This window comes from Haemorhous mexicanus, chromosome 14, assembly GCF_027477595.1.
Source record: "Haemorhous mexicanus isolate bHaeMex1 chromosome 14, bHaeMex1.pri, whole genome shotgun sequence".
Classification (NCBI taxonomy): Eukaryota; Metazoa; Chordata; class Aves; order Passeriformes; family Fringillidae; genus Haemorhous; species Haemorhous mexicanus.
In genome coordinates, this window is record NC_082354.1 from 16,378,748 (window position 1) to 16,391,066 (window position 12,319).

The window sequence follows — 12,319 nt, forward strand, 5'->3', positions numbered from 1 at the left end:
TTAAGTGTTGAATACTAATTGGTTTACATCAGGGGCCTGAAATTAATTGATGTAAATAAATTAGCACCTGAGCATGCATCACCCCAGCTTTGGATTTTCCTAAATACCAATGATTTTTAAAGCCTGTATCTTCAGCAAAACGCAGCAGAATATAAACAGACAGGATGAGTAATTAAAATGTGGCAACAAAATAAGACTATCAAGATGAGCTTAACAAAGATTGTTTACCTATTGATGGAAAGGGTAGTGCCTGCCTGTACAGTCTGTTTACACTGCTCTGACTCCTGGAAAAGATACTTTTCTGACAGCTTCCCAAAGATATAATTATCATTTCTATAATAACAGTGACACTGACCCCCACACCATTACTAAGATTTAGTAAAGTTCTGTGATACGCAGGGAATGTGTCCTATTAATCACAACAAATACCTGCCCCCCTTTAAAAGTCAAGGCTTCAATTATTAAATCAAGGAATTAATACAAGTTATTTTGTTTTAAAAGGATAAAACCTCATTATACTGGTGATTTGTCCTTGGAGCGACACAAATAATGACTGATTCCTAAAGCCTGGGAGAGTGAGAGGGGGCCTGGGCTCCTTGGGCATGTCCAGAGCAGTCCATAGGTTAGAAGATCCCAGCAAATGTGGTTTATTTTTATATACAGATTTACTGTGTTCACTTACACCTTTATAAGCAAAATAAAATCTAATATAAAGCAATAAAATTCAGAGGAGAATTCACATGCCTTGGGAAAGTGGATGTCATTTGGAGCAGTGAAGGAAGCTCAGCCCATGGAATCACAGAATTGTTTAGGTGGGAAAAGCCCTCTGAGATCATCCAGTCAAATCATTAATCCAGCAATGCCAGGGCCACCACTGAGCCATGTCCCCAAGTGCCACATCCACAGGGCTTTTGAGTCTCTCCAGGGATGGAGGCTCTACCCCTGCCCTGGGAATTCTGCCAGGGCTGGCCAGCTCTTCCCATGAAGAACATCTGGACAATTTGAGACACCTGTGGGCATGAGCTCCATCTCCACCAGGAAACTCACCTGGATCTCTGCAGGGCTGCTGGGAAGCTCTGGGGCAACCCTGAGGTTGGTCAGAACACCCCCATTAACTCATTAACCCATTGATTCCAGCTTGGAGGCACAGATGATTTTTCCATGCACTGAAGAACCCTTGGTTTGACAGAACTGTGAAAACACTGAATGACTTAAAGTTATCCTGCAAAGGACAAGACCAAAATTCCTTCCCAAGTACCCCACCCATCCCTGCCCTCTGGCAGTGGGAAGCCATTCCCTGTGTCCTGTCCCTCCATCCCAAAGTCCCTGCCCAGTTCTCCTGAAGCCGTTTTGGGCACTGGCAGGGCTCTGAGCTCTAATTTCAGGTAGAATTCCTCGACTGAACAGAGAAGGAGCTGTGGCAGTCTGGGGGACGCCGGGATGCTCCGTCCCTGGAGGGCCCCGGGCTGGTGCCGGAGCCGGGTCCGTCCCCTGGGCAGCCGGGACTGTCATTGCCGCTGTGCTCCGGGATTGTCACTCCCGCTGTGCTCCGGGATTGTCATTCACTCTGTGCTCCTTTCGGGATCCGCTTTGATCCAATGCCAAGCACCAGCCCGTGGCAAACGGGCAGCCCAAGCTGTGTGACAGCAGCTCGAGTGTTCCTCTCCTCTGGCTGCTTCAGGGGCAGGGAGCACCAGGAATGGCTCATCCCACCTTCAGGGGAGGTGGAGCTCCTGGATGAGCCATTTGTCACCACTTTGGCTCTGAGTTCAAGTTTATCAGCTGCCTTTCAGTCCCCTGAACCACTGCAGAATTCCCACCGGGACAAAACTGCCCCAGCCCCGGGTCCAGGTCCTGTCCCACACCAGAGAGCCATCGCTGGCACTTACACCTCAGCCTGGGGATTTTGGGGGGCTGGCACCCCCCAGAGCACCTGACAGACCAGACCTTCCCCCTGAACATTCCTGCCACACCTCCAAAGCTGCGCTGCAGGGAGCAGGGGAAGGAGGTCCCCTGGAAAGCAGCTGTGATAAAAGCAGTCATGTCTTGGCTCCAGCACCCCAGAGATTCCTTCCAGAGCCATCAGCCAGCTTTAGTAATAAAGGTAAAAGACAAAAAGTGTTAACAACTGGGAAGAGATACAGGAATGAACAAACCCTTTGCCACTTATGGAGTAAAATACAGCTCCAAGCAATTAAACATTTTAAAGTTTTTAAACATTGCCTTAAGCTACGTAAGTCAGAAGGATTTAGTAATTCCACATTCTCTGACACAGCCTTCCTTTGAAAGCTTTCACCCAAGAGTGTGGAAAACTGTGCAAAGCATCAGCTCTGGGAAAACTTCAGCCAACATCCACCATCATTCAGGTACTGGGCCCAAGCCAGCAAACACCACTTAAAATCCCAGGTTGGTTTGGCTTGGAAGGACCTTAAAGCTCATCCAGCTCCCCGCCCTGCCATGGCAGGGACACCTTCTACTGTTCCTGGGTGTTCCAAGCCATGTTCAGCCTGTCCTGGGACACTTTCAGGGATTCAGACAGATAAAAAGCTTTTCCCCCTATAAAAAAGCAGCAAAGCCCCTCAAACCTGAAGCAGCATCCTTGAGGTGGGGAGAATGTGGCCCTGTGTGGGTGAGGAGAGGTTTGGGTGGGCTCCATCCTCTTCTCCATCTTCAAATCACTTTTAGAGCATCTTCTCTCTGACCTCACCTGTGCAAGGATTGTGTTTCAGCCACCACCAGCAGCTCTGGAAAATCATCAGGAGTTAACCAGGGAAAATTAATTACAGGAATAAAACTTCCTCGAGTCTCCTCATCAGTATTTAAGTATAATGACTATTTATTAGTCAGGGTAATGGACAACAGAGCTGAAAGGGTGCAGGTTTCCAGTAGTCACCATGCATATGCTTAATGAGAATTCAAAAGACATAATGAATTAGGATTCCCCTGTTGGGCACTGAGTATTTCTTCATTAAATTCTAATGAACTGGGAAGAGTATCAGGTTTGCTCATGCAGTGTAATTTCCCCCCTTTTTATGGTTATGTTTACATGCATTTAGTTAATCCTCATCATCCTTATGACAAAGAAGTGCTGAAAAAACAAGTTTGTTGGGAATGGAAGGAAGATAAATATGCAGAGGAGGAAGAGTCAGCAGCACAAATCGTGTGAAATAATAGAATTTGTGCTGTACCCCACAGAGCCCATAGCCCCCAACCAGACATTGCTTTTTTTCTTCAGGAATTGCAGGAAGAGATGAAATCTCATTTAGTAATAACACGATGGTAAATGATGATGTGGTTTCATTGATTACCACCTTTAGGAAAAGAAAGGACTCATTCCTAAAAACACACCCAGCACATGAGAGGGGTCAGTGTGAATAAATCCAAATTGCTCATCACAGAACTGATGGCAAAAACAGCCCAGGAAAAAAAAAAAAATCCATCTCACTGAATGACTGCTTCAAAGTGACCATGCTGTTCCCAGCACAGTGCCCTGGACAGGAGGTGGCTGGGCTGTGCACACCTGCCCCAGGCAGCCAGAGGAACAAACCCCTGAGGTGGTGTGGATTCTTCTGGAGGGCATCAAGAGGAGCTCCTGTGCATTTGGGAGCTGATATCTGCACATGCCCAGATCCTCTAAGTGAGTTCCTACAAGTTCCTGTAAGTACGTGGTTGTTACAGAGCAAGAAGCATAAAACCAATAATCTGTGCTGGCGTTAAGTCAAAAAATATTTTCAAAAGGGTAAGAGGGTTTGCAAGAGAGGATGAAATCAGCTGCAGTAATCCCGTGGTGTCTTCATGCTCTTCCAGAATCGTGGCAAGCTGCAAATCCATTTGCAAGCCCCTTGTGGTCCCTGTATCCCTGCTGAGGTCAGAGCCACCGCCCCACCCGCTCCCAGCCCTGCTCCTCCTGCTGGCAGCTCTCAGGTGACAGTGGCACCTGGAGGGGACAGGGCAGGTCCCCGTGTGGTGGCACCGCCCCTGCTGAGCCCAGCGTGTCCCCTTCATCAGCACCTCCCACGTCGAAATGCAGGGGATTAGAACTCATCATCTCCTCCCTGCCTGGTGGCAAGAGTAGCAAAGCAATTAGGCTGCTATGGCAATTTTATGGTGCTTAGAAAATTAATTAGCCACTTATTAATTAAAATTTGTCATTAATAATATTATTATTTTTATCTTTTCTTTTAATTCCTTCTCTTTTTGAGTTTAGGTTTTTTCTGTTTTGTTTTGTTTTTTCTCCTCTTCCTTTGTGTTTCTTGTTTGCTTCCCAGGATGGACACGTCCCACCCCAGCTCTCTGGTCACAGGGAGGCCCTGGTTGGGGAGCTTGGATATTCAGGATGAATATCCTGGAGCTGAGAGAACCCCACGATGTCCAGAGAGTGGACACAGGCTGGCAGGGCACAGGCAGGACCTACCAGGGAAAGCCTTGGCATAAATCAGTGTTTAGGTCAAAGGACAAATTCTCTTTTGTTCAGAGACCTGGGATGTCATCATTTTTTTAAGCAGAGGATGCAGATAAAGCCTGGTGATGTGGAATCTTCCCAAAGAGGCAGTTCCTGGAGGATAATGTTCAGAGGTTGGAAACCACAGCACTTGTTCTTTGTGGACACCAGCCAGGGATTTTTTTGTTGTTGTTGCTTTTTGTTTGCTTGTTTGGTTTTTAACTCCACATTGGGAATAATCTCCGAGAGACAGTTTCATAAAATTTTACATTAATTTAAGACCAAAGTGTATTTTATTTGTACCCTTGCCAGGATTTTGAAGTCTCCCTCCCAGGCTCCTGTCCTCTGTTAAAGCATCTCCAGAGACTCCTTTGATGCTCCTAGCATGAGAGATCCCACCACCCCACAACGCCAGAGATTGTCGGAGTTGGAAACTTTCCCAGAACAAGTTTGTTGGTTAAAGGGCTCTGTTTGTGATGAAATATGGCTCAGTCCACAGGGTCTTACCTTCAGTACTCTCACACTGTTGTCTCAGACACGTTAAGCAGCATCACACTTGACACGCTCCTCTCTCCTGTAAGAGACACCAAAGAACTTTATTATTGCCCATAAAATTCCTACTGGGGCTCAGCGTGGCTTTGCCTGTTCTGTCCTCAGCTCTCCTGGAGTTTTACAGCCCATGTTTGAGTCCAGGCAGGCCATGGACACATCCCTGGGTGGATGTGACCTGGTAATGCCCTGTGGTGGCTCTGGGGCAGCACCATGGTGGCACTGGCAGTGACAATCCTGGGCATGGAGAGCCAGCCACAGCCTGGGCTCACCCCCAGCAGGTCAGGGAGGGCGTTCTGCCCTGCTCAGGTGGGATCCTGACCAGAGATCCCAACAGAAAGGATCTACTGGAGCTGCTGGAGTGAGTCCAGCAGAGCACATGGAGCCCCTCTGGAGCCAGGCTGGCAGAGCTGGGGGTGCTCACCTGGAGAGGAGAAGATCCAAGGAGAGCTCAGAGCCCCTTCCAGAGCCTAAAGGGGCTCCAGGAGAGCTGGAGAGGGACTGGGGACAAGGCATGGAGGGACAGGACTCGGAGAACGGCTCCCACTGCCAGAGGGCAGGGTTAGATTAGATTGGCCACAGCCTCTCCTGTGGGCCTGGGTGAGCCAGGAGGGGCAGAGCCTGCGAGGGGCAGGGGTGAGGGGCTGTTTTGGGGTGCAGGGGGTACAGGGGGGACAAGCTGTTCAGGAGCAGTGCTGGGTGCAGGATCAGAGCTGAGGTGCTCAGCAGTGCTGGGTGCAGGGTGAGTGCTGGGTGCAGGGCAGTTTTGGGGCTCACTCCGATGCTGTGTCAGGGCAGTTTTGGGGTGCACAGTTTTGGGGCTCCGGGGCAGTTTCAGGCCTCAGGGCAGTTTCAGGGCTCAGGGCAGTTTCAGGGCTCAGGGCCCTTTCGGGGCTCACTCCGATGCCGTGTCAGGGCCGTTTCGGGGCTCAGGGCCCTTTCGGGGCTCACTCCGATGCCATGTCAGGGCAGTTTCGGGGCTCAGGGCCGTTTCGGGGCTCACTCCGATGCCGTGTCAGGGCCGTTTCGGGGCTCAGGGCCCTTTCGGGGCTCACTCCGATGTCGTGCCCGCAGCGCCGCCCGCTCTCGGTGCAGCAGCGCCACCTGCAGCCCCTCCCGGGCACTGCACGGCGCTCCCGCCCCGCCCTCGGCGCCGCTTCCCTGAAATAAAAACAGCAGCGTTCCCTTCCCGGGCTACATCCTCCTTCCCGGGCTGCATTCTCCTTCCCTGTGCTCCATCCTCCTTCCCTGTGCTCCATCCTCCTTCCCGGGCTGCATCCTCCTTCCCTGTGCTCCATCCTTCTTTCTCCTGTGCTCCATCCTTCTTTCTCCTGTGCTCCATCCTTCTTTCTCCTGTGCTCCATCCTTCTTTCTCCTGTGCTCCATCCTTGTCTTCGCTGTGTTCCATCCTTCTCTTCCCTGTGCTGCATCCTTCTTATTTTTCAGATTCTGTGCTGCTTTAGTGTGAGGGTCTGGGTTTCATATCAGGGGACGGTGAGCTCTCTGCACAGAGCAGGGAGACAAAACAATTCCTGCTCCAACTGAGCACCAAGGACAAATGATCCAAATCTCAGCCCAAGAGCACAAACCCCATGGGCTGAAGAGAGAAAAACAAGCAGGATGGGACTGCCTGGGCTAAAGCTGGAATTAGACAATTAACTCCAATATGCAAATGGAGCAGAACTTATAAAAGTGAGAGACCTCATGATCAGTCATGCATTTTGTGACCATTTTGGGTTGTGCTGCCCAAGGTGGATCCATTGAAGCCTCTTCATAAATTCCTATTTTATTCTTTAGCTCCATCTAGTCTCTGTTCTAGGTCAGCCTGCACAAGGCATCACTGTGTCCTTCTTTTTCCTGTGCTGCACCCTCCTCTCCTGTGCTGCTCAGGAGCCCTCTGGGCTGTTCCCCAGGCTGGGGGAACCTCCAGACTGACTTTCCTGCCAGAACCTCCTCTCCAGACTTTCCTCTGACCACCATAACCCAATGACAAACCTACTCTGGAAGTGTTTTCCCAGGATCTGAGGCTCTCCGTGTTGGAGCTATCGCATGGCTGAGGCTGATGAGCACAGAGCAGCCTCACACTATGGCAGGGAAAAGGCACAAATTCAAACATTAAAACTTTCTGCTTGGCAAAACCATGTTAAGGATGGCTGCTGTGATATCACAATCCAGTATTGCTGTGGCTGACATTTGATGAACTCCTGTTAGATGTCATTCTCAGGGTGAGCTAAGGGCTGTTAAAGCATGGAAGAATTCAACTTGCTGCTTACCAAAGTCATCCTTCTGACTGAAGTCACTCTAAAATATCTGTTACCTCAAAAATCATTTGTATCTGCAAGCAATGACCTTTCTTTTCTATTAAAATCTCTTTACAGATTCTAGCCCACTTTTCTGCAAGTCCAAAGCCTTGTTGTTCTTAAATAACATCCAAAACCTGCCCAAAAGTTCCTGTCTTCACCCTTGGCTCTGGATGATGACTGACCACTTTTACCCATTGCTCACTTGTGTCAGGAATTTTCCACTCTACATTGTTTAAAAATGAAATTTTTGGGTACAAGCTGAGCTCTGGGGGTTACAGCAGCTGTCCCTGGCCTGGTGACCACTGGAAATGTCCTGGGGACAGCTCCAGTGCCAGGCTCACCCTGAAGAAATGTCCCAGCTGCCACCACCTTCCTCCTCCATGCTGCAATTCTGAATTGCACCAAAGGTAGTAATAAAATAAGCCTTCCCTCCTGCAGTAGAAAAATTAAATTTGCCATTATTGCACCTTGACACAAGCCCTGGTGGAAGAGTGGGTTCCACTTGTGTGCAGCAATATTTCATTTTGCATTGGTTAATACCAATGTCTTTGGAGGTCATCAAACTCAACAGTTAAAAAAAATTAATCTGAGAATTTACAGCAGTTAAATACAGCTAAATAATTAATGATGAGGAAATTGAACTTCCCATTGAGATTGGATTAGGAGCCAATGTGGGACACCAGTGCTGTAGAGCAACTTTCCCTGGGGAACCTCCCAGCAAAAAATCAGCTCCTTTATTGCTTTCCATATCACTAATAAAATATGAAAGGAGAGATACAATAATATTTTCATATCATATTAATGACCTTCAGAATGCAATCAGACTTGCAGCTCTGGCAGAGCAATTTGCTAACATAATATAGAAGTGTTAATATGATATGAAGGTCACTGAGATGGTACAAAAATTAGTGTAAAGACAGCAACTAACCTGGGCCCTTCAGCAGCAGGAACAATTAACTTCCAACTTCATTTCTGCAACCTGCACCTCACGTGGCAGGGGCTGCTGGATCCCAGGCTGCTTCTTCACAGGCTTGGAGTTCACTTTTCTCCTTCTGCAGGGCTGGAAAAATACTTTTAAGAGGCCCTGCCATGCTGACCAAGTGCCTTGAGCTCCTTGGAGGGCCATCACTGCAGCCCTGTAAAGCAGATTTCTGAAGGAGGTAGAAATCTCTAAAAGACCCAGTGGGAAAAGCTCAGGTTCCAGGGGATTTATGAGCAATTAAAGAACAAAGATATTTTTAATGAAACAGAGCATTTAAAATGAAAATATTTCAATGTTTTATTATTATGCTCCTGTCAAAAGCTGATCTGTTTAGTTTTGGTAGTTTAAACATGAGAATGCCCAATAAAAAAGTACTAAACAACTTGAAAATCAAGGATTTTTAAATTATTTTAAAGAAAGCCTTACTCTGAAGCAGGAAAACTTTGCTTTTCACCATTCAATGTTCCTGAAGCACTACAGAGCACAGAGGACAGGGAGCATGTTTAAATCCTTCTTTTAGGGTCTCCTAAAGAACTAGGCCTAGATAGAGAGAGACTAAACTCTGCTCTTGATCCAGTGTAAACCTTTAGGCCTCTTATTCCAAATCTGTCCATTTGACCTCACCTTAAAAGCCACCAGTGCAGGAGCACAGACTCCAGATTTCTCTCTGAAAACTCCCAAAATATTCCCTCATGGGAACACAGAACAGGAGAAAAGAATATTAAAATTACATGAGGCTTCTCCTGTGTTGGACTCCTCTTCCAGAGTCTCCAAAACTTCTCTCCTCCCTGGAGCTCCCCTAAATTTCAGCATACACAATACCCTACAGCAAGGCACTTGCAGTTTAACATGTTCCATGAAAAGTCATCTTGTTTTATTAACTTTGGATACTCTGGATTCCTTTGATGCCCCTATAAAGGACCTTCTCAAAAATGTTTGAGGAGAACAAAAATATTCTTTCATCACTGAGAGGTTTTCTTCTAATTACACCAACATCACCATAACAAAGTGGTGATGGAAGAGTCCCTGTGAAATCTCTTCTGAACAGCAGGAGTGGGTCAGACCATGGCTTTGTTTCCATAAAAACAGCTTTTCTGCAGGGCTTCAGTATCCTGGATGGCAAATACAGCAAGGAAAAGAGTGTGGGAAGCCACTCAGCAGCTGCACAGTGAGCAAGAGGGGAATCTCCTCCTGGAGGTGCTTTCACTGCCTGAGCCAAAGCCCCTTTATATGTATTTTATACAGGGATTGATTGGTATTTAATTAACCTCCACTTTATGCCATAGTCAATCTTTAATTAAATGCATCCTTAAGCGTGGAATTTAGAGCATCACCAGAATGAGTTTGAGTGCAGAAAGGGATTTTATGTTTCCCTCATAAACAAGAGACAAGGAAGGAAGGAAATTGCTGCTTGGAAGAAGGAGCCTCCTCAGCCAAAACCAAAACTCTTTGCAGGAGCCATTTCCCCAGAAGGAGACATCCCAGATTCCCACTGGGTGGGGATTTATGGAGGGGGAGCCTAAAAAGCAGCAAGGCTTGGAAGGAAGGAGAACCCCCAGCTCCCCTGAGCTCTTTGAAGCCTCAGAAAAACAAACTCCAGGAAAGAAACAAGTGGTGAAAAAACCAAAGGTATTATGGATGATTTTCTAATGTAAATGATTTTCTAATATCTTAAGTAGGTAAATATTGTTTAAATAAGACCCAGAAGTGAAAAGAACATCATTATTTTATAGTTTGCAACAAAAGCCTGTGTCTGCTTTCTCTGCAAAATTCTGAGCCTTCTTACACAAAAATGCTGAACGTGACAAAGTTTATGGATACATAAACCAATAAATGAGTTTAACAACTTATTCTCCATTGTAACACTCATCCTGCTCTGATTGCCCTGAGTGGAGCCCCCGCTCTGATCACACCACAGCCTGATTTCAAACAAACGGTGATGGCTCCAAATTTTCCTCCAAATTTTGCCTTACAGAGAGGTCAAGAATCAGCACACAGGTTTTGAGTCATTATTAGCCAATTTATTGATATCAAAGTGATGATTTAGGAAGAATTCCCATCATGGATCATTCACATGAGTAAAAGATGTTTTTACCAAACAAAGCAATTTCAAACCATTTCCAAAGAGAAAAAAATCCCTTTATTCCCCACAGAAAAGAACCTCCTCTACAGAGCAGTGTATGCCCTCCATTTTCATACAGATTTTCTTGAAAAATACATTTCTCAGGCATCCCATGGGCACCTGTTGAGGGTTTTCCCTGGATGGAGCCTGGCACAGAAATCCAATGAGGCCCAGGGCCCTGCTGGGTTTCCCTGACAGCTCAGAACGAGCCCAAGCAATGCCCCTCTGCTTCAATCCCACAATAAACAGCAAATTAATGGGCAGGAACATAAAAAGTGGCATGAAATTATCTGTTCTCTCACCTTGTTTGTTATCTGTATTCCTGTGATATGGAGCAATGAACTCTGCAGGTTAATCCTGTTGTTTTAACACCTTGGGAAGGGTTGGAAGGGACATAAAACATCATCAGGTTCCAACTCCCTGCTCTGGGCAGGGTCACCACGGTGTGTGGGCTGGAGATGCTGTCCTGCTTTAGAAAAAGTTTTTAAAAACCAAACCAAAACAAGTTTTCTGGTGGTGTTGTTGACAAACCAGGAATTATATTCCTGCTGCAAGTGAGAAGCAGGAATTTGGTTTACTGGAAACAGGAACTCCACAGCTCAGTCTAGGGCAACACCATTTATTTTTCTGTGTCAAGAACAGGGAAGGAAGGGGAGAGGAGCAGAAAAGGATAATTCCCAGCTCAAGGAAGGAGGATTTGGTCTTGACCAGTATGGGATCACAGACTATGAGAAGTAAACTTAAGAGATACTTACGGTTGCATTAACCCCAGAGTTTCATCTCACTCAGAGCCAGTGATGGTGCAGATCAGCCCAGATTCCTTCCCCATTGGTGCAGAAGTGCCTTTGGGGATGGTGGCCATGTGTTTGGGTTGAGCTGGGACCTGGGAATTTCTGTCTGCACACAAGTATTGCTCCCCAGAGGAGAGGCCCCCCATGCCAAGTTCTCATATGGAGCATTTGTCAACCCTGTTTTTCTCCCAGAATTAAAAGCATATTTGTTTTGCTTCCAGAAATCCAATTACACACAAAGCTCACCTCGCCTGAATTAAAAATAAGAAGATTGAATGTTTTCCTTGTCATATCCCAAAAGCTCAGACACCCCAGCTGACTTCCATATTTTATTTGAAAGGAAAAAGGAACCCATGTGTCCTGGCAGATCTGTGCTAAAATCACGCCTCATTGTGGCTCCAGATTGAGGGATTTTTGCAAGGAAAGGATCTCAAGTGCAACCATTTCTTTTCAAAGCTGACAAACATTTCTATGGCTCCAGACTTGCAGTGGTGGAAGGTCACAGGCTCCCTTCAGTCCTTTTGGGTCTCTTTGCCATCGACCAAAGTCTCACTGAGCAACTCAGCTTGAAGACAATGATCCATGAAGAGACTCAAGGCTTTCCAAGAAAATAAAGTCTGTCTAAATCATTTAGGCAGGATAACGCCTTCTTCCTTCGTGGTAAAAAGTGTCTTTCACTGCCTGTCTTATCTTTGTTAGGAAAAAACCGCCTTTCATTCAACTTGCAGCACAATGATCTCGTCCTACCAGCGCTAGACATTCCCTCTGCCCGAGCCCATGTCTCCTAGCATTGGGTCTCCAGCATGAATAATTGCTCTGCACAGGCTGGCAGTAGGCAGGGAGCAGGTTTTCCTGACACCCCCAGCACAGGCAGCCTCCCTCCATCCCCTGGCCCTGCTCCCTCCGCCGGACTGCCCAGGAAGGTGCGGAACAAGAGATCCACGCGGTGCCACACGATCCTAAAACAAGCACTTCTGCCAGCAGCCCTCACTGATCCACGGTGAAAAGGCTCCCAAATTCCCCCAGCTGCCCCAAACCCAGGCACAGTCCTGCCCCTCCAACCTGTGGCTGCTACCATGACTGGTGAAAGTGAGTGTGCTGGCTGTCGCCATCTCTGGGGCTGCATCCTGC

General features: G+C 47.2%; 1 long non-coding RNA gene across 1 annotated transcript; it reads right to left on the minus strand.

Moving 5' to 3' along the window:
• Positions 1 to 2,818: 2,818 nt before the first annotated feature.
• Positions 2,819 to 8,402, minus strand: LOC132333715 (uncharacterized). The gene is made up of 2 exons (XR_009488239.1): positions 8,222 to 8,402; positions 2,819 to 5,015 (listed from the first exon to the last, which is right to left on the minus strand). It is a non-coding gene; the product is annotated as an uncharacterized LOC132333715 (long non-coding RNA).
• Between the last annotated feature and the right edge of the window lie 3,917 nt (positions 8,403 to 12,319).